The sequence below is a fragment of the Engystomops pustulosus genome, chromosome 1 (genome assembly GCF_040894005.1).
Source record: "Engystomops pustulosus chromosome 1, aEngPut4.maternal, whole genome shotgun sequence".
Taxonomy (NCBI): domain Eukaryota; kingdom Metazoa; phylum Chordata; class Amphibia; order Anura; family Leptodactylidae; genus Engystomops; species Engystomops pustulosus.
Genome location: NC_092411.1, coordinates 42,476,397 through 42,495,413, shown reverse-complemented (window position 1 = coordinate 42,495,413; position 19,017 = coordinate 42,476,397). Strand labels below are relative to the sequence as shown.

General features: G+C 42.3%; 1 protein-coding gene across 1 annotated transcript in view; it reads left to right on the top strand.

Moving 5' to 3' along the window:
• Positions 1 to 3,291: 3,291 nt before the first annotated feature.
• HAPLN1 (hyaluronan and proteoglycan link protein 1) overlaps positions 3,292 to 19,017 on the top strand; it is a 103,319-nt gene continuing 87,593 nt past the window's right edge. Inside the window, exon 1 of the mRNA XM_072139423.1 lies at positions 3,292 to 3,471. The gene's annotated coding sequence lies outside the window, so the exon portion shown is untranslated. The remainder of the gene's footprint in view (positions 3,472 to 19,017) is intronic.

Genomic DNA, 19,017 nt, shown 5'->3' with positions numbered 1-19,017 from the left:
GAAGAGCGAATCCTGACAGAGGGGGCACACACCAGTATGTCAGTGTGCTTGGTTTGCAATTCTTCATCCTGGTTGTAGATGTGCTTTAACCACCAGCGACCAGGTCCTTTGTATTTGCATTTCCATTTTTCACTTGCCACCTTCAAAAATCTATAACTTAATAATTTTTCCCTGTAAAGAGCTGTGTGAGGGCATGTTTTCTGCATAACAAAGTGCACTTAATAGTGACAATATTTAATATTCCATGTCATGTACTGGGAAGCTGGAGAAAATTCCAGGTGCAGTGAAATGGGTGAAAAAAATTGCGCTATTTTCTTGTTGGCTTGGATTTTATGGCTTTCACTGTGTGCCCCAAATGACATGTATTCTTTATTCTTTGGGTCAATACGATCACAGGGGTACCAAATTTATATAGGTTTTATAATGTTTATATACATTTACAAAAATTAAAACCTCCTGTACTTCATTTTCCTGTATTCTGGAGCTAATAACTTTTTCATTCTTCTGTGTAGAGAGCTGTGGGTAGTGTCATTTTTTTGCAACTTTTAATGATGTTTTAAATGCTACTATTTTCAGGACTGTATATCCTTTTGATTACTAGTTATTGAATTTTTTATGTTTTTAAAAACATATTTTATTTTTGACTTTGGGCGCTATTTTCAACTACAGGTTTAAATGCCAGGGAAGACCATTATTCTATTTTAAAAGATCAGACATTTTGGGATGCGGTGATACCTAAAATGTTTATTATTTTTACTGTTTATTTATATTTATATCAGTTCTAGGGAAAGGGCGTGATTTTAATTTTTAGGTTTTTTGAAATTTTTTTAAAACTTTTTACATTTTTTTTTCAGACTCCCTAGGGTACTTTAACCCTAGGTTGTCTGATGGATCCTGTCAGGGTTCGGAGTCAGTAGACCCCCTGGACCCCGCAGGAGATGCAGGGACTGGGAATGGAATCTAAATGGCACCTAGTCTTCACCACAGCCCGCTGCAAAGTGGAATGGACTTGCTGTGGCAGGGTGCCACCAGGTCGTTCCACAGGTGCAATTAGCCCATGGTGGCAGCCAAGGTCGCAGTATAGAAACGTGATCCAGGCTCAATGTCAGGAACAGGCAGGGAGACAGGGAAGGCAACAGATATGCAAGGTCACAGGTCAGGTCTGAGGTCACAACAGGAATTCAGGCAGAGCAGAACAGGGAACAAGTGCAGGGAACAGAAAGCTTTCTCTAAGGCAATACAGGTCAAAGATCCGGCAGGGAATCCTGGGAAAAGCCGGCCACCTTGCCGACCGAAGACGAACTATATCGTCCTCGCACGGCAAGGGGTGTATGGAGAGAGCTCACGAGCTGAGCTCTCTCCATACACAGCGGGTAACGGCTGTATAAAACAGCCAACACCCGTCTGTCACTGCCGCGGTCGGTGCTGGCACCGATCGCGACAGTTAACCTGCCAAGTGCAAGTGCACATAACATACCATTATATGGGCGCCGCCATCTTGGATGGACGATCGCCGCCCCCTGGAATGTCATCGGAGGGCGGCGATCGGTTGCTATGGCAGCCTAGAGTCCCATTGAGACTCGTAGGCTTGCCATGTGCAATGATTTATAGTAGCCAGCAGAGGGCAGGCTATTAAAAATCATTGTAAAATTGCTATATACTGCAATACAGTAGTATTGCAGTATATAGTATTAGCAATCGGACCCTGCAGGGTTAAATTACCCTGGAGGATCTTAAATAATGGTAAAAAAAAAATTAAAAAGAAATAAAAAAAAAATTTAAAAAATTGTAAAAAAAAGGAAAAGTTTAAATCACCCCCCTTTCCCTAGAACTGATATAAATGTAAATAAACAGTAAAAATCATAAAGACTTTAGGTATCATCGTGTCCCAAAATGTCTGATCTATCAAAATATATTAGCAAATTTTTCCGGCGTTTAACCCCGTAATGGAAATTGGCGCCCAAAGTCAAAAATGCCACTTTTTTGCCATTTTGAAAAATATAACAGAGCTTTTTACATGGAGAAATAAAAAAGTTACAGATTTTTGAAGGTGGGGAGTGAAAAATTAAAATGCAAAAACGAAAAAGGGCCACGTCCCTAAGGGGTTAAGGGATCCCGGGAGTGCCAGCGCCAATCAGCGGTTCACTGGCCCTTTAAATCTTCGAGTGCCGGTGTGCGCACCCTAGAGAGCGGAGACGTGTGTGCTGCCTAGCCGGGAGAAAAGCAGAAGAGGTAAGAGAGGACCGGGACAGCTCTGCCACGGATCGCTGGGGCACCCATTACAGATCCTACCATATATTGCCATACTACAGTATAGGAATGTCTTGGAAATTGAAGTGTCAAAAAAGGACATTTAAGGTGAATGTTAATTTTAGGTTCATTGTTAGCGTTTTGGAAAGCAAAAGTAAGCTTAAAAGCACTGCTTTACACAGGAATCCAAGATGGCGGCCAAGGGGCAGCTGAAATTGTATACAGTGAATGAGTGAATGTGTTATCTTGTTATCCTGAGTACATTTAAAAAACCTGTCTTTGCTGGAATACCCCTTTATTGTTTATAGCCTTTTCATGAATCTGTCCCATTTTTCATGCACGTACACTCAATCTGCTTCAAACTGCCTCTGTGAACCTATCCCTCAACTACATAATGTGTGTTTGTAATGCTACATTACGCTTGTGCTGCTATTTCTGTGTGTTTGCATCTATCAACAACCTTACAATAGTGTAAAAGCTTCAGCTGTTGGCGCTTCACACTCACCTTCTATACATGTAACAACGCGCCAATGTTACTTAATCATTGTAATCTGTAACTGCTAATTATTATTTCCGAAATTGCTTATCATAATTACTGCTGGTTTTCTGCTAAGCTGGTGCGTGTCTGTGAGCCACTGATAACCTCTTAAAGCAGCTCTCCACAATGCTTGTAAATTGCAAACTAAAGTAAATGGGACTGACAGTGCGTGCACCATATAGAACAGGTGAGGCAACCTCTAACCTCAATGGCATCAAACAAAATTTTCTTAAAATACATTTAGATTGGCAGAAAGATTCATATAACCTATAACATATGAGCTTTTAAAGGGGTTTCTTCACGTTATACACATAGGGGGAATTTATTAAGCGCTAGTGCATGTGTTCCCTCTGCCAGTCACCCATGTCATGCCTGATATACTAAGAGGTTAAGGTTCTTTGTATATCCAGCACACTACAGGGTAGATTCATAGGGGGAGATCATATGATCGGATGATAAATTGTCGGATGTTTTTTTGTTCTAACTGAGATCCGTAGCCAAGGAGGTGACGTCACCGAAAGTGGATTGTGTATCGCTACACACTTTTTTTGTTGGTGTCCGGAAGTAGCGAACAGCCAGGGCTAGACCAGTATCAATCAGAAGAAGTTCATGGGGATTGGAGAAACAAAGAGAAGATTTCTGAGCAAGCAAGGGATAGTTTACCGCAAAGAAAAGGATTTCAGGTACTTGTTGTAAATACCTTTATAGCTGCTAGGGCACAATTTTATGAACTACAGGCGGTCCCCTACTTAAGGACACCCGACTTACAGACAACCCATAGTTACAGACGGACCCCTCTGCCCCATGTGACCTCTGGTGAAGCTCTCTGGATGCTTTACTATAGTCCCAGACTGCAATGATCAGCTGTAAGATGTCTGTAATGAAGCTTTATTGATAATTCTTGGTCCAATTACACCAAAAATTTTGAAACTACAATTGTCACTGGAGCAAAAGAAAAAAAATTGTCTAGAACTTCCATTATAAAATATACAGTTTCGACTTACATACAAATTCAACTTAAGAACAAACCTCCAGACCCTATCTTGTATGTAACCCGGGGACTGCCTGTACATTTATATGGAGCACGGTTAAAGTTTATTTTTATAAAAACTGAAATATGCCTGGTTGTACTTGTTGCTTAAATACTAAATAACTATGAGGAATGTCACTCAGCTGCTTCTAAATCTAATGATAATTTCCAAAGAAATGAGCAATACTATTTGCTGATTTATAGATTCGGTGTGAATCTGCCATTTCATGCACCATGGCTAATCCAAATCTTTTCTACTTTGCCATCTCATACTGCCATTCATCCCAGAGCTTAGTGAGTGAAGAAGGGTGAGGAAAAATGAAACATTCCTTAAAAAATAAAAAAATTAGATAGGAGGGATGAGCGAACCAAAACCTGAAATGATGTCTGGCTTTGGGTCCAGCAATTGAGGCTTACCCCCACCCCTCTTTTAACACATGTGCCCGGTTCACGCCACAATTCATTTGCATCCATCCGAGGATCGTTGCTCCCCAGTATTGGCACAGGAGCGACGACCCTAAGGAAAATGGTGGTGGCATTTACAGGGTAACACCAGTGATAAGTGAAAACACCGATTGTGAAGGGATGCTTATTCATTTTCAGTACCTTAACCTTTTCACTGCCAAGGAGTGTCTCTTTCCTTTCCTACCTAAAACAATCTGAGAACACACACGGCAGCTTCTTTTTTTAAAGTGTAAAAAAGAGAATCTATCCGTGTGTTCTAACCCTACTTTGAACATTTTAAGATCATACTATAAAACTCATGGGGGAGATTTTTCTGAAAACTGGCATAAATGCAGTGAAATAATCGCAAATTCTTGCACTGCGCAAAATAGCAAACACGCCACCTCAATGCCATGTGGCCATGGAGGGGGAATAAAGGGGCGCAGCACCCAGTGAAGGGGCGGACACAGGTTGTTCACCCCCAGTGCCTGCATTCTTTTAAAAAATCAGTGAACTTTCATTCACTGGTTTTTACTCATAAGTACATCAGGTCGGACCTGGCATAGTTTTGCCTAGCAGCCGTGCCGCCTAAAAGATATATCAAGTTGCCTAAGCCTCATGATGCATCTGGCACAACAAGCAGGGACGTGGCTCTAAATCAAGCAGGATCGCCTGTGTATGGTAAATATCCACCCATATATGTATCTAGACTAAAATGTATTCAATGCTTATATTTGATAGCAAGCTAGACAAAAAAAAATTATAAAAATCTTTTTCACTACAATGTTTCTAAATTCCTGGGTCAAGAATTGTACAAAAAAATTTCTTCAAAATATATTGTTTGTATATAAATATGAATTTGTTAAATAATATTCTATCAAATTTCTTTATTAGCTATAAACCTGGATCTAATAAAACTATTGAATACAGAGCTTGGTGACAGATGAGATGACATGTCACTTTAGCGCGTTCTTAAGCCTCACATTGATTAGTTGTCAATAACAAAGTATTTAGCCAGGAACAACTAAGTGAAGGCGGATTATTGATCAAAGCCAAAGCTTAAAAATACTGCGAGGCTTCAACAAATTAAACCTGCCTGATAGGCTCATATGGATGTGACGGTAAGTATCTTACCTTGGCTTTTAATCAATACATCACAGAAAATAGGTCTGTGGATGGTCAGCGGTGTGCAGCTACTCCATTAATGTTCTCTTTATAGATTATAACCATGATGAACCTTTGATGACGCTATTAATCACACATCATATGGATACATTCAATATGATACAACATATTAATCTATGCAGTATGTTCCTAGAATTACATATAAAACAGATTACCAGCACTAGAGTTTTGATGTTCAGTAGTTGATTCCTTATACAGTATGTAGCTTTACCAAATACAGAAACCAAATTCAAGTCATGTCTTTTTGTATACTTTTGGCAAGAAGACCTTTTAAGAAGAATTTCTATGATTTTATGTATAGACATGATAAAAAAAAAACACCTATGGCTAGATTTCTCAGAGCTTGTACACCTGAAATCTGGTGTATAAGCCCTGAAAAGAGGCTTTGTTTATGTCACCTCCACGTAAAATATGCTTGGAGGGGAATAACGGGAGGTGTGCCCATCGAAGTAGTGGGTGGGTACAGGTATTCCTGCTGCACCAGCACAGATCCAGCAGTTCTGGTAGGCAGAGGAAACATCAAACATTGGTGCCAGTGTACAACTGCAGCCTGTATGTGCCTGTATCTCCCATACACTCTTCCTCTACTCCACACCATCCCCCTCCCTCCCCTGCCTGCTCAATGCACATCCCAGGAGGTCTGGAGGGGGGCTGCATGAGTGTGGAGGAGAGGAGACTGACACCCCTCCCCGGGGACTTACCACATGCTGCTGAGACGGAGCTAGGCAATGTGCATTAAACTTATATAACGATGATGACCTAAATTATGAGAATGCTGACAACGACATTTATAAAATCAGCACAGCATAGAGTATTAGAACCCGTCACCAACTAAAAATCTGATTCCTGGTGAAAGGTTGACTTTAACATTGATCAAGCCAAAATGTAAAATGTGTGAAAAACTAAGTAACAAACTAATGAAGGACAGGAGGGATATCTCTACGGCCATTTATAAAAGCAGGGAGGTGCTGACAGAGCTGTATTATTATTGTAGACCCTTCTCTGGAGCTGCGATTGATCCTGTTAAGGGACCTTAGAGGGAAACTACAATAATAATCTGAATTTCTTCTTCTTTCTACTGGATTGGTGTCCTCGGGACGCCAATACGTTTGAAACCTGTGAGTTACTTTAGTTACTTTAAATTGGCATTTGGCACTTTGTGAAAAATATGTGGCTTATGCTTGTAGTTTTGGCACTCAGTCCCCAAAAGGTTCGCCATCACTGGTGTAGGGCATAGTCTTTTTTTAATTTAGGGAAGGAGATTTTTTATTTTTAGGAGCACAGTGTGGAGATTTACCAAAGAAGACCACGACATCAGGGAAGCTAATTCTGCAACAATAATTTCTGGCCAGGAGAAGTCATCAAGAAGTTCTGTACATGATGGAGTGTCAGAGAGGCTTTTCAAATATAGGTTGACATCACTGGGGGACTACAACTGTTATTATTAAGGTCGATAGCCTTTTTCTATAAAGGACTTTTATGAGATTTGCTTGGTAATTTTAGTGGACACGACATAGTGGGGGAATCAGGGCTAAGCTGAACTCTTGCACCAGGCTTCCTGATCCAACCCCTTTTATATTATTTGCCCTCTTAGGGAGCTGCTAGGTTTTATTGCTTTTGCTTTCTTTGCACCTCATGCCACTGAGGCTTAGCCTTCTATTTCATTTTGTATATGCTGTCTAGTACTGTATTAATTGAGTTGCCTTTATATTTATAATCTATGCTAGATATGTTACCATACATTATGTAATGCAATTGGTATTAATAAAAAATGATTACATCAAACAAACTGGTTCTTCATTTCAGAACAGAAATCCTGGGTCAAAGCCATTTCTGTTGCCTCTGCATCATTTGCTCCGAAAGGGACTGAGAAGATCAGAGGTCACATTTTAAGGTTAGGAATAATTACGTTGCAGTCGTATCGGTACTTCCTCTGGTGGTTTACATGTGTATTGTCATTTGGACGGAGGGCACAATGTGACTTGATGAATTTGATAGAAGGGCCCAAAGAGATTTCCAAAGTGAAGTACATCTCATCAAGAAGTAATGGATTAGCTTCCATTCATCAGCATGTATGTTCTTTGGACATGTAAAGTGTAGAGTGTATTTATTGATTATTCTAAATAAGCTCAGAAAGTTCAGATGTAAACAGCCAAAAAGCAAATATAAAAGCAGAAAAAAAATCAATAGGAAATTCAACTTTCCTTGACACCATTTTTTGTAAGCCAGTTTAGAAATGTGATTTCTTAGGCATATAATGATACTGAAACATTTTTTTGACATATAAAAATGTGTTCCTGCTTTTAACAATTTATGAAAGTCTTCAAGTGACTTTTACCCGCTTGAATCAGCCTTGTAGTCAGCTAATCACACTGGGCATAAGCCGTTATTGCTGGGGAAGTTTCTGAGGTCCATACATTTGTATTTAGAAGCAGCTCTACAGGGTTAAAGGAATCAGTCACCCCCCATTAACCCACGCAAAACCACTAACAGTCTGTATTATGTGCTTTCATAGCCTTGTAGCATAAGCTGTAACATGCCTCAAAAAAGTTCTTTTATTCCTGGCTAAGAAGTTGTCAAGCTACCTCACCCCCCCTGACCACAGTTGCTTTGCCGACACTGCCTCTTGCCGGGATCTGGCACTCCCTACCCTGCTTCCTCTCACTCTGGCTCATGCGCTGGAGCACAGCCGGCTAGCAGAGAGTTGCTCCCATAAGCTTTAAAGCCGAGCAGGGGGTGTAACTACAGTGGTAGCAGCCATAGCGGCTGCTATGGAGCCCACATTGTCAGGGGGCCCCAGCATCTGGTCTGACACACTAAAGAATACAGAATGTGCACCATTAAATACATATTATACTGCACATTGTACAGTATAATATGTATATAACAGGACACATCTTCCCCAGTACACAGCATGAAATGGCAGCTCAGATAAGAAACGCTGGGGGAGATCTCTCATCTCTAATTCCTGCCGGGTATTTCCCCCATGTGGTCAGAAGGTTCTGGGACATATCTGTGTACATGTATTAATGTATATTTCAGTGAATAAATGTGTGCGCATGAGTGTATAAATGGGTGTGTGTAAGAATGTATATATGTATAGAGTATAGAAATATGTATATTTTCTGAGGGAGTAGAGGGCCCCGTTCAGAACTCTGCTATGGTATCATAGTATCATAGTATCATAGTATATAAGGCTGGAAGGAGACGCAAGTCCATCAAGTCCAACCTTTAAGAATTAAATAAATGTTTTATCCCCATAGCCCGTGATATTTTTTCTCTCCAGAAAGGCATCCAGGCTTCTCTTGAACATGTACATAGAGTCGGCCATAACAACCTCCTGCGGCAGAGAGTTCCATAGTCTCACTGCTCTTACAGTAAAGAACCTTTGTCTATGGTGATGGTAAAATCGCCTCTCCTCTAGGCGTAGAGGATGCCCCCTTGTCCTGGTCACAGGCCGAGGTATAAAAAGATCTTTGGAGAGATCCTTGTACTGTCCGTTCAGGTATTTGTACATTGTAATGAGGTCTCCCCTCAGTCGTCTTTTTTCTAAACTGAATAATCCCAAATTTTGTAATCTGTCATTGTATTCTAGTCCTCCCATTCCCCTACTAGTCCCCCCATTCCCCTACTAGTCCCCCCATTCCCCTGCCTGCCTCTCCTAGTTACGCCCCTGAAGCCATTCATGCACTGTGGACCTGTGAAGACGACATAGTACACACACTGCTCATGTGCAAGATTTCCAAACAGCCAGAGATTGACATTGGCAAGAGAAGATGGTAAGTGTAATTTGTGCCATATCACACTTCTAGCTTCTCCTCAAGTAGTGGGGGGGAGGAGGGGGTGGCATGCCCTGGCTGTGACATCAGCTAAATAAACTTCGGCCAGAGAAGCTAATATTTATAATAATCTTTATTTATAAAGCGCCATCAGATTCTGTAGCACTCTACAAATCAATAATGTTGAGCTCTCCTCACATGCACTAGCACTGGCATCCCAGCCAATCAGGACACAGAATGTAAATTTAAATACTCGCAAACATACATCTCAGTAGCCTACACACATAGATTATTACACACACACACACATATAAACCAATGCAATGTTACACAGACCTATAATCTAATACATTATTTTGACTACTATAACACTATTTGCTATGATGGATTTGTCAGTTAGGCTGACCCTCCCTCTTCTCTTCGCCGAACCGGCTATAAACTTGACCAAGCCTACAAAGAAGGGAGTGGTGTACAAAGCTTGTGCAGGAGGAGAACCTGAGTGCTGACTGTACACAGGATAGAACAGACATACTTCTCAGATCTTGTCTGGTAATTATTGAACAGATGTGGGAATAAGCACTTTGCAGAGCCCCTTACCCTCTCCATTTTCTGACCTTGGAATTCATAGCCTGCATCTCCTGTTGCCTCATGTTTCTCTTTATGGTTTCTTCCTGGCAACCAGAATTCAGGGTTGAAGGAAAGGGGCTGAGACAGGCAGAGAGCAGATGAGGGAAAACAACTACAATAAGGTAATGAATGTATACTGGAAAAAAATTAGTTTTCTGCTTTTGCAGCTATAAAAAAACAACTTTATAAACTTTATAGTTATGCTTAAAGGAAACCTATGATGAGGAAGAAGATCTGATGGTAGATTCCTCCTGCCTCACTCTGCTCTAATCTGTAATTGAATAATCCTGGAACCTAACCTAATTTTTTAGAAAAAAACTTTATGTTATAATATGTAAATCAACTGCTGAGGCTACTGGGGTGTGTACTAACCTGGCTGGGCACTGGGAGCTAAGGCTAGTACACGCCCCAGTAGCCTCTGCAGTTAATTTACATATTACTAAAATAAAGTTTTTAACCAATTAGGTTACGTTCAAGGATTATTAATTACAGATTAGGGCACAGTAAGGCAGGAGGAATCTACCATCACATCTACTTCTGATAGTAGTTTCCTTATGGTAGATTTTCTTTAAGACTTTTGTTGTCATCTTATGATTATGTGTGAAATAATTATATAAACATTGTACATTGCACTAATGTTACTTAACAGAGGCCATGGAGGTAGATAAACCAAAGTAGTTAATTCAACGCTGAAGAGGCTGCAGTTTAAGTAGACAAAGTCGAACCTCCACAGATCTGATACTAATGGGCTATTCTAAGTATAGGCCATCAATTTTGTAATCCCAGGTAACCCCTTTAATCTCTTTGTGGAATATGAGATGAATGTGACCTATGTAAATACCTTCTGTTTTGCTTTTTCTGTTGAACTTTATCTGGGGAACGTTACACAGACTTTTTTGGGCAAAATTGTGCTGAAGCAGTCGAGATAAAAATCCCAGTACTTCCCATGTTTTATTTATCGTAGTGGTTTCTCTCATAATGCCCCTATGATTCCAGATGACGCGTTGGAAGTGTGCTTTCTTCTATTTCTTAGCATGATAAATGTAGCTCTGTTTACACTGAAGATGGAAGCACAGATGTTTATCTGTTAAATTAAACCAAAAATGAATTTCCAACATTGTGGAGAATGTAAACAGTTTACATGGGATCATACAAATTTAATTTTACTTACCTAAAGAGCGTATTATGAGAAAAATAACAGGAGCGCCTTTACATGTATAACATCAGCAATCGGCAACATAATAGAATGTTATAGAATGTGGGATAATTGGATTTATAAACACAAAAATGTTATGAATAGACCCATGAGAAAAGCAAAGATAATATAGAATATTGTATGAAAGAAAAAAAATGGGAGGTGCTTCATATGCAGGAGACCTGGAGAATACTAATATGGAATACTACATATTCCATGTACTGATGCACCTACCTGGAGTATACCAGCTATAGATTACATCTGCTTTGTATGCATGGGACAGCTTATTGCTGCAAGTGGACATAAGTGGATGGCTGGTATCATAAAAAGATGTATGTACTCAGCAAGAAGGAATTCGCACATGACCAATATCTAATTTTGTAAAAGAAAATATAAGGTCTAGAGATTGACGAATTTGTTGAAATTCGATTCAACACGATTCGCCAAATTTTTAAAAAAAAATTGATTCAACCCGAAACAAATCATGACAAATCACTTTAAAAAACAGGTATTTCCTGGCTGCAGAGAGAACATAGGGTGTTGGACAATGTTGTGCCATGCTCAAATATGCATAGAGAGCGTGGTTTGGTCTTCAAACAATGCTGTGTTTTAGTGTGACATGCACATGTCAGCCGCCGCTCTTAGAATGGCTTCAAACTTCAATTCCAAGTGCACTTACAGAGGCCAACTTGACCAAATAAGTGAAGCGGGAATGCAGCCTGACAAGGTAACGTCTGTGCCAGCTCAAAAGGACCGAGCTGAGGGCCAAGATTCCACTATAACATCCAGTAATTCTGCATTGACGTCACTGATCATTTTGCCCCTCTTGTCATCAGTGTCCGCTTTCAATCTGTGAATAATCCATCATCAGTATTGTGAAAGCCAAAAACAAACAGGAATGGATCCAAAACAGAGATGACAAGTAAGTGGGATATTTGCATGTCCTCTGTGTTCTGTATCCACTCCTGCTTTTGGCTATCAATCCTGAGGCTTTTCATTCCTTCTGACAGATGAAATGAAGGGGAAAACTAAACATAGTAGCAACGTCATAGAGTGGTGCAGGGTGAAAACAGCATTATGGAAGTCACAGGGTGTTCCAGGGAGACAGGGGTCAGTTGGCAGCAACATGAGTAGGCTGCAGAGTGGCACAATGACAGTGTGGAGGTGGCAGCAACATGGAATCCACAGAGTGGCACAATGATAGAGTGTGGAGGTGGCGGCAACCAGGTAAGCCACAGAGTGGCACAAAGATAGAGTGTGGAGGTGGCGGCAGCAGCAGGAGCCCAGAGAGTGGCACAATGATAGAGTGTGGAGGTGGCATCAGCAACCTGGTAGGCCACAGAGTGGCACAATGATAGACTGTGGAGGTGACGTCAGCAGCAGGAGCCGCCAGAGTGGCAAAATGATAGAGTATGGAGATGGCCACAACCTGGTAAGCCACAGAGTGGCACAACGATAGAGTGTGGAGTTGGCGGCAGCAGAAGCAGCAGAAGGAGCCCACAGAGTGTCACAATAATAGAGTGTGGAGATGCCACAACCTGGTAAGCCACACAGTGACACAATGATAGAGTGTGGAGGTGGTGGCAGCAGAAGCAGCAGCAGGAGCCCACAGGTGACAGCAACATGGAAAGCCAGAGAGTAGCAAAATGATAGAGTGTGGAGGTGCCGGCAACCTGGTAAGCCACACAGTGGCACAATGATAGAGTGTGGAGGTGGTGGCAGCAGCAGCAGGAGCCCACAGAGTGGCACAATGATACAGTGTGGAGGTGGCAGCAACCTGGTAAGCCACAGAGTGGCAAAATGATGGAGTGTGAAGGTGGCAGCAATCTGGTAAGCCATAGAGTGGCACAATGATAGAGTGTGGAGGTGGTGGCAGCAGAAGCAGCAGCAGGAGCCCACAGGTGGCAGCAACATGGAAAGCCACAGAGTGGCAAAATGATAGAGTGTGGAGTAGGCGGCAACCTGGCAAGCCACAGAGTTGCACAATGATAGATTGTGGAGGTTGTGGCAGCAACAGCAGGAGCTTACTGTGTGGAGGTGGCAGCAACATGGAAAGCCACAGAGTGGCTCAATGAAAGATTGTGTTGGAGGCAGATGGGCCAACTGGCAACAGATGTGTGGCATCAGGCAGATGGCAGCATCAGAATTGTGGCTGAGGAAGGTAGTTAGAATCCAGACTCATTTCTCAACGTTTGGGGGAGGTGTATCTTATCGGATTCATAAGGCGTTGGTGAGTTGAAATCTGGGCCGGTCCAAGCCTGATTCATCTTGACAAAGGTCAGTCTCTCCACATTATGGGTGGACAAGCAGGTCCTCCATGGGGTAACGATGGCCCCCACCGCACTCAACACCCGCTCTGATGCCACACTACTGGCCAGGCAGGACAGCTTCTCTACTGCAACCTGTTGTGGCCACACATCAAGTTTGGCTGCCCAGTAGTCTAGGGGATCCTCTACCTGGGTTGGTAAAGTGCTGTCCAAGTAGGCCACCACCTGCTGGCGCAGGGTCTGCTCCATGTCCTGCTACTGCTGATGGCGGCTCCGCTCCTCACTAGGTAGGTGAAGGAAGTTGCTCATTAAGGTCTCCAGACTTAAGCTGTTGCTGATGGAGCTGCTACTGCTCCTACCCCCTATCTCCCCACAGCAGCCGTGGCAGTACGTGAGCGAGTACTGCCAGGAATCCCTCGGCCAGACCAGACAGAGGATGATTGAAAATGGCGTACAAATGCAATAGCCAGCTGTCTTTTCAGTATTTCTCTATAGTACACCAGTTGTTCCTCCCTCTCGGCAGCTGGAAAAAAGTCACCCATTTTTGACCGGTAGCGAGGGTCCAAGAGGGTGGAGAGCTAAAAGTCATTCCTTTGCCGAATGTTGACTATTCGGCTGTCACTAGTTTGGCAAAGCAGCATGCTGCAGGCCATCTGCTGACATCAAAGTTACTCAGGGGAGTACTACGATCCGCTTGCATCTTCAAAAAATCATTAATGACTTTTCTCTGTTCATGCAAAGGGTCTAACATATGGAGGCTAGAATTCCAACTGGTGGAAACATTGCATATCAGACTATGTAGGCAGAGGCCGTTCTGATGCTGCAACTCAAGGAGGGTGTGCTTGGCTTTGTAAGAATGGCTGAAGTGCATGCAAAGTTTCCTGGTCATTTTTATAATGTCTTGCAGATGGGTGGAAGACTTGAGGAACCTGTTGACAACCAGGTTGAATATGTGCGCCATACAGGGCGAATGGGCCATCCCTCCTCGGTGCAGCGCGGACACCATGTTCTTCTCATTGTCTGTCACCATAGTTTCGATTTTAAGTTGTCGGGGAGAAAGCCACAGATTGATTTCTTGTTGCATGACGCGGAGCAATTTCTCCCCTGTGTGACATCGTTCGCCCAGGCAAACCAGGTGTAGAACTGTGTGACTTAGACATGTGGAGGCTGAGGTGGTGGTGGAGAAGGAGGAGGTGGACGCTGGCACAGGAGCAGCAGTTTGACAATGTGGAGGAGAAAGTGGCGTCTCTTGTTCAAGTTGTTGGTGTGGCTGGCTGGGAAACACATTCACCCAGTGGGCCATAAAGGACATGTACTGGCCCTGACCGTAGTTACAGCTCCACACGTCGTCGCTGCCATGCACCTTGGAAGAAACAGAAAAGCTCAAGGACTGGCCCACCTTCTGTTGAATATTTGTGGAGGGTTGTCACTGCCTTTTTGGAAAAAAAAATTGCGGCTTGGAACGCTCCACCTCAGCTTGGCACAAGCCATCAGTTCTCTGAAGGGTGCAGAGTCCACGACTTGGAAAGGGAGGGACTGCAGTACCAACAACTTGAACGATCAGCCTCTGCACCTTAGGATGGCTGGATGCATACAGTTGTCTCTTTGTAATCGCCTCTTTCAACGAATGCTGGCACCATGTGTAGCGAGGAGCAGGAGTATCTGGCCCGGGAGATGATGTCAAAGACAAACAGCTCCCTTCGGCAGAGGTGCTGGAGCCTTGACTTGCTGAAACAGCATGTGTGCCTCTAGGTGCTGCTACTGTTGCTGCGCCTGCAGGATGGACCGCATCTGACACCCGTTTCTCCCAGTCCATTGGATGGTGTCGCTGCATGTGTTGACGCAGTGGCGTGGTGCCAACGTTAGCTCCCTGGCCGCGTTTCACTTTCTGCCCGCAGATTCTACATATTATACATATTTCTTGCTCTCAATTTTAGCAACACAAAAAGAATGGGAATTTGCGTTATACAGATACCCCACAATGGACACCCTGTAATTGGAGTGAAAATCACTCTATAAACTACCTGGATTTGACAGGTATTTCTTGCTCTAAACTTTAGAAACACAAAAAGTATGGGAATTTGCGTTATACAGATAACCCTCAACGGACACCCTGGGAAAGGAGCAGAAATCACGACAGCAGCTGTGCGGATATGACAGAGATTTCTTCCTAGTGGCTTCAGTAAAAAAAAGAACTGCTATTTGAGGTAGACAGATCCCCCTAAACAAACACCCTGGGAGAGGGGCAGAAATCACTACAGCAGCCATGTGGATATGAAACAGATTTCTTTCTAGTGGCTTCAGTAACAAAAAAGAACTTCTATTTTGGGAATACAGATCCCCCTAAACGGACACCCTGGGAGAGAGGCAGAAATCACTACAGCAGCTGTGTGGATATGAAACAGATTTTTTCCTAGTGGCTTCAGTAAGAAAAAAAACCCTGCTATTTGGGGTATACAGATTCCCCGTAAATGCACACCCTAGGATTGGAGAAGAAATCACTACAGCACACTACAGTAAAAGCAGCTAGACGCTACAGGCAGCACATGCAGTGTTCCTTTCTCCTTCCCAGAGTTCTCTGCCCCTTGTAACACGTTGTGCTCGTGGCCATTTAGCTAAAAAAACGGGGAAAAAAAATTTGTTCCCACGAATCCTCATAAACTTCGGATTTGTGACAAATCAAATTTTCCATGAAATTTGCATCAAATTCCACTTCGTTCGAATCGATTTGCCCATCTCTAATATTCACTAATATTCATTTAACAACTAATTTCTTCTTTAATCCAACTTCTCCCGAGCCACACCAAATCTCTGAAATGCCCCGCCCCACATATAAAATGAATACCCAACTTTCAAAGATTCAAATGTGCCCTAAAAACTCTTTAGGTAGGACTATTACATTACCTCACTCCATCTCTTAACACTTACCCCCACTGCTTCCTGATGTTATCCTTCAGAAATGGATACATTATACAGGTTACACTGCAGGTTCATGCAAAATGGATTCTGTGCTATGTGGTGTCTTATTTTATTTGTTATTCTAACTCATGATCTGTCAATTCCTGTAGATTATAATTTCTGAGGATGCAGCTCTTGACCAGGGTCCAAATGACCATATAAGTGGGTGAACAGGAGGAAGCTAAGCTTTGCATTCTGACTTCATGCGTATGCAAGGACGTAACTACAGGGATAGCAATCATAGCATTTCCTATGGGGCTCGCAGTGTCAGGGGGCCCAGCCACTAAACTTACTTCACTAAAGAATGGATAACATAAATGTTATTCTGCACATTGTACAACATAATGGGGCTTATTTCCTGTGGGTCATGGATCGCACTTTCTGTGGGCTGTTCGCCATTTTCGGGATTTGCGACATCTTTGACAGGGTTTGTGCTGGGATTGTGCCGCACGCAATCGGATTGTGGAGCAGCTCCGCTTGCTTTCATGCAAGAAATCAGGGGGGTGGGGCGTTTCCTCGGACGATCCGACTGAGTGTGGGATTTTACTTTCAAATTGTGTCACGAGACCAAGCAGCAGGAAGAAGAAGGTGAAATATTCAAAGTTTTACACTCTTTCAGAAAGACAGGGCAAATAGGAGAGGAGGTGGTGTAGGTCTATATGTCAAAAGAGACTTGAAAGTGATGGGGCAGTAGTTAATGAAGAGTGTGAAGAGGCTAAAACTTTGTGAGTTGAGATTCAAAGCCTTGAGAAAAAGGATATTTGTTTTAATCTATAGACCCCCCCCCCCCAATATAACTGAGGAAATAGATGTTCACCTATATAAACAGATGTAATGGGCTGTACAGGAGGGGATACTAGTGATCATGGGAGACTTTAACTTCTCAAGTATTAATTGGGGTAAAGGTGGATTCCTCATCTGTGAAGGGTAGACATTTAATCGACTGTCTGCAGGATAATTTTATGGTGCAGCTTGTAGAAGATCCCAGAAGAGGTGATGCATTGTTGGATCTTATGATTTCTAGCAATGTGGAACTTATCCAAAATGTCACTGTCTGGTAAACCCGTGGGAACAGCGATCATAATATAATTATTTTCCTCTTAAACTACTGTAAAAAGCAGAAACATGTGGGGAAATCAAAAACATTGAATTTTAAAAAGGCTTTTAAAAATTTCAGGGCTGCACTACAGGATATAGACTGGAATCAGATACTGTTAAATTAGAGACTTTCAAATCTATCCTGGGTCATTATACCTCTAAATTTATTCCAATAGGTAACAAGTATAAACTGGCTAGATTATACCCCGCATGGCTTACAGCCATAAAAAGAGGGCATTCAAAAAATATAAATATGACAGGTTACCCGAAGCCTTCAATAATTACAAATCACCAGAAGAAGGAAATAAAATCAGCTAAAATACAAAATGAAAGACAGGTGGCCAAAGATAGCAAAACAAACCCTAAGAAATTTTTTAAGCATATTAATGTAAAAAAAATGGGTCATAGCTGGTTGGAGACCAAGAGAAGGCGGAGATACTAAATGGGTTGTTTAGCTTCATTTATAGAAGAAAGAACCTCTGGAGTGGGTGGTGCCAGTGCGGGTCATGCATCCTGTAATATACTAGACATGATCCAATCCAAGCTCAATAAAATCAATGTGTACAAGGCTACTGGACCAGATGGGTTACACAGCTGTCTAAAATGTTCAGGGATTCCGTAATGTCTGGTGTGGTGCCAAGTGGCTGGCACAAGGCAAAGTGGTGCCTATATTTAGAAAGGGCTCTACAACGTTAGCAAGCAATAATAGGGCTGTAAACTTAATTTCCATTGTGGGGAAAATATTGGAAGCAATATTAAAAGACTACATACTGGACTATTTGTCATCAAATAGTATAATAAGTGACAGCCAGCATGGGTTTGTTAAGGATAGAAGTTGTCAGACTGATCTGTTTCTATGAAGAGGTTAGCAGGTGCCTGGATGGAGGAGCCGCTGTGGATATTGAGTTGTTGGATTTTGCAAAGGAATTTGACATCAGAAATCATTTGTAATTGGATTAAAAACTGGCTAAGGGATCATATCCAGAGAGTTGGGGTCAATGATTCCTACTTGGAATGGTCACCAGTTATGAGTGGTGTACCCCAGGGTTCTGTGCTTGGCCAACTATTTTTGAATATATTTATTAATGATATAGAGGTAGGAATTTATTAAACTGTGTCTATTTTTGTTGATGACACCAAGCTGTGTAGTGTAATACAGTCTATGGAGGATGTTGGGTGGCTGCATAGGCTGCAGGGTGACTTGGACAACTGTTTGATCATCCACACTGCCCACCATTTTTCTTGGCCTGTCTAAGCTGAACTCACAGTTTCCTAATGATTTATAATACTATAATGTATTATGTAGAAACCACAGTTATATCATCCTGTAATCACATGTTACTTTGTGCAAAAGATGATGGAACGTGTTTGCTGGCTCCAATACAGCTGTCAAATTGACTTAAAGAGGTTTTCAAGGACCGAGGTGGGGGAAAGAACACATTCGTACCCCTCCAAATAACCATGTTGTTCTGGTACTTTAGGTTTTCGGTTGGACAGTCGTGGGTGGTCATGTGGGCCTCCTAGGACTAGGAGACAGCACAGGAAGTGTAGTCCCCTGGAAAAAGGAAGTGACGTCCTATGGTCCAAGGAAGCCACTTATTAGAAGTGCATACAGTGACCCCGTTGAACTACTGGCTGTGCGCAGG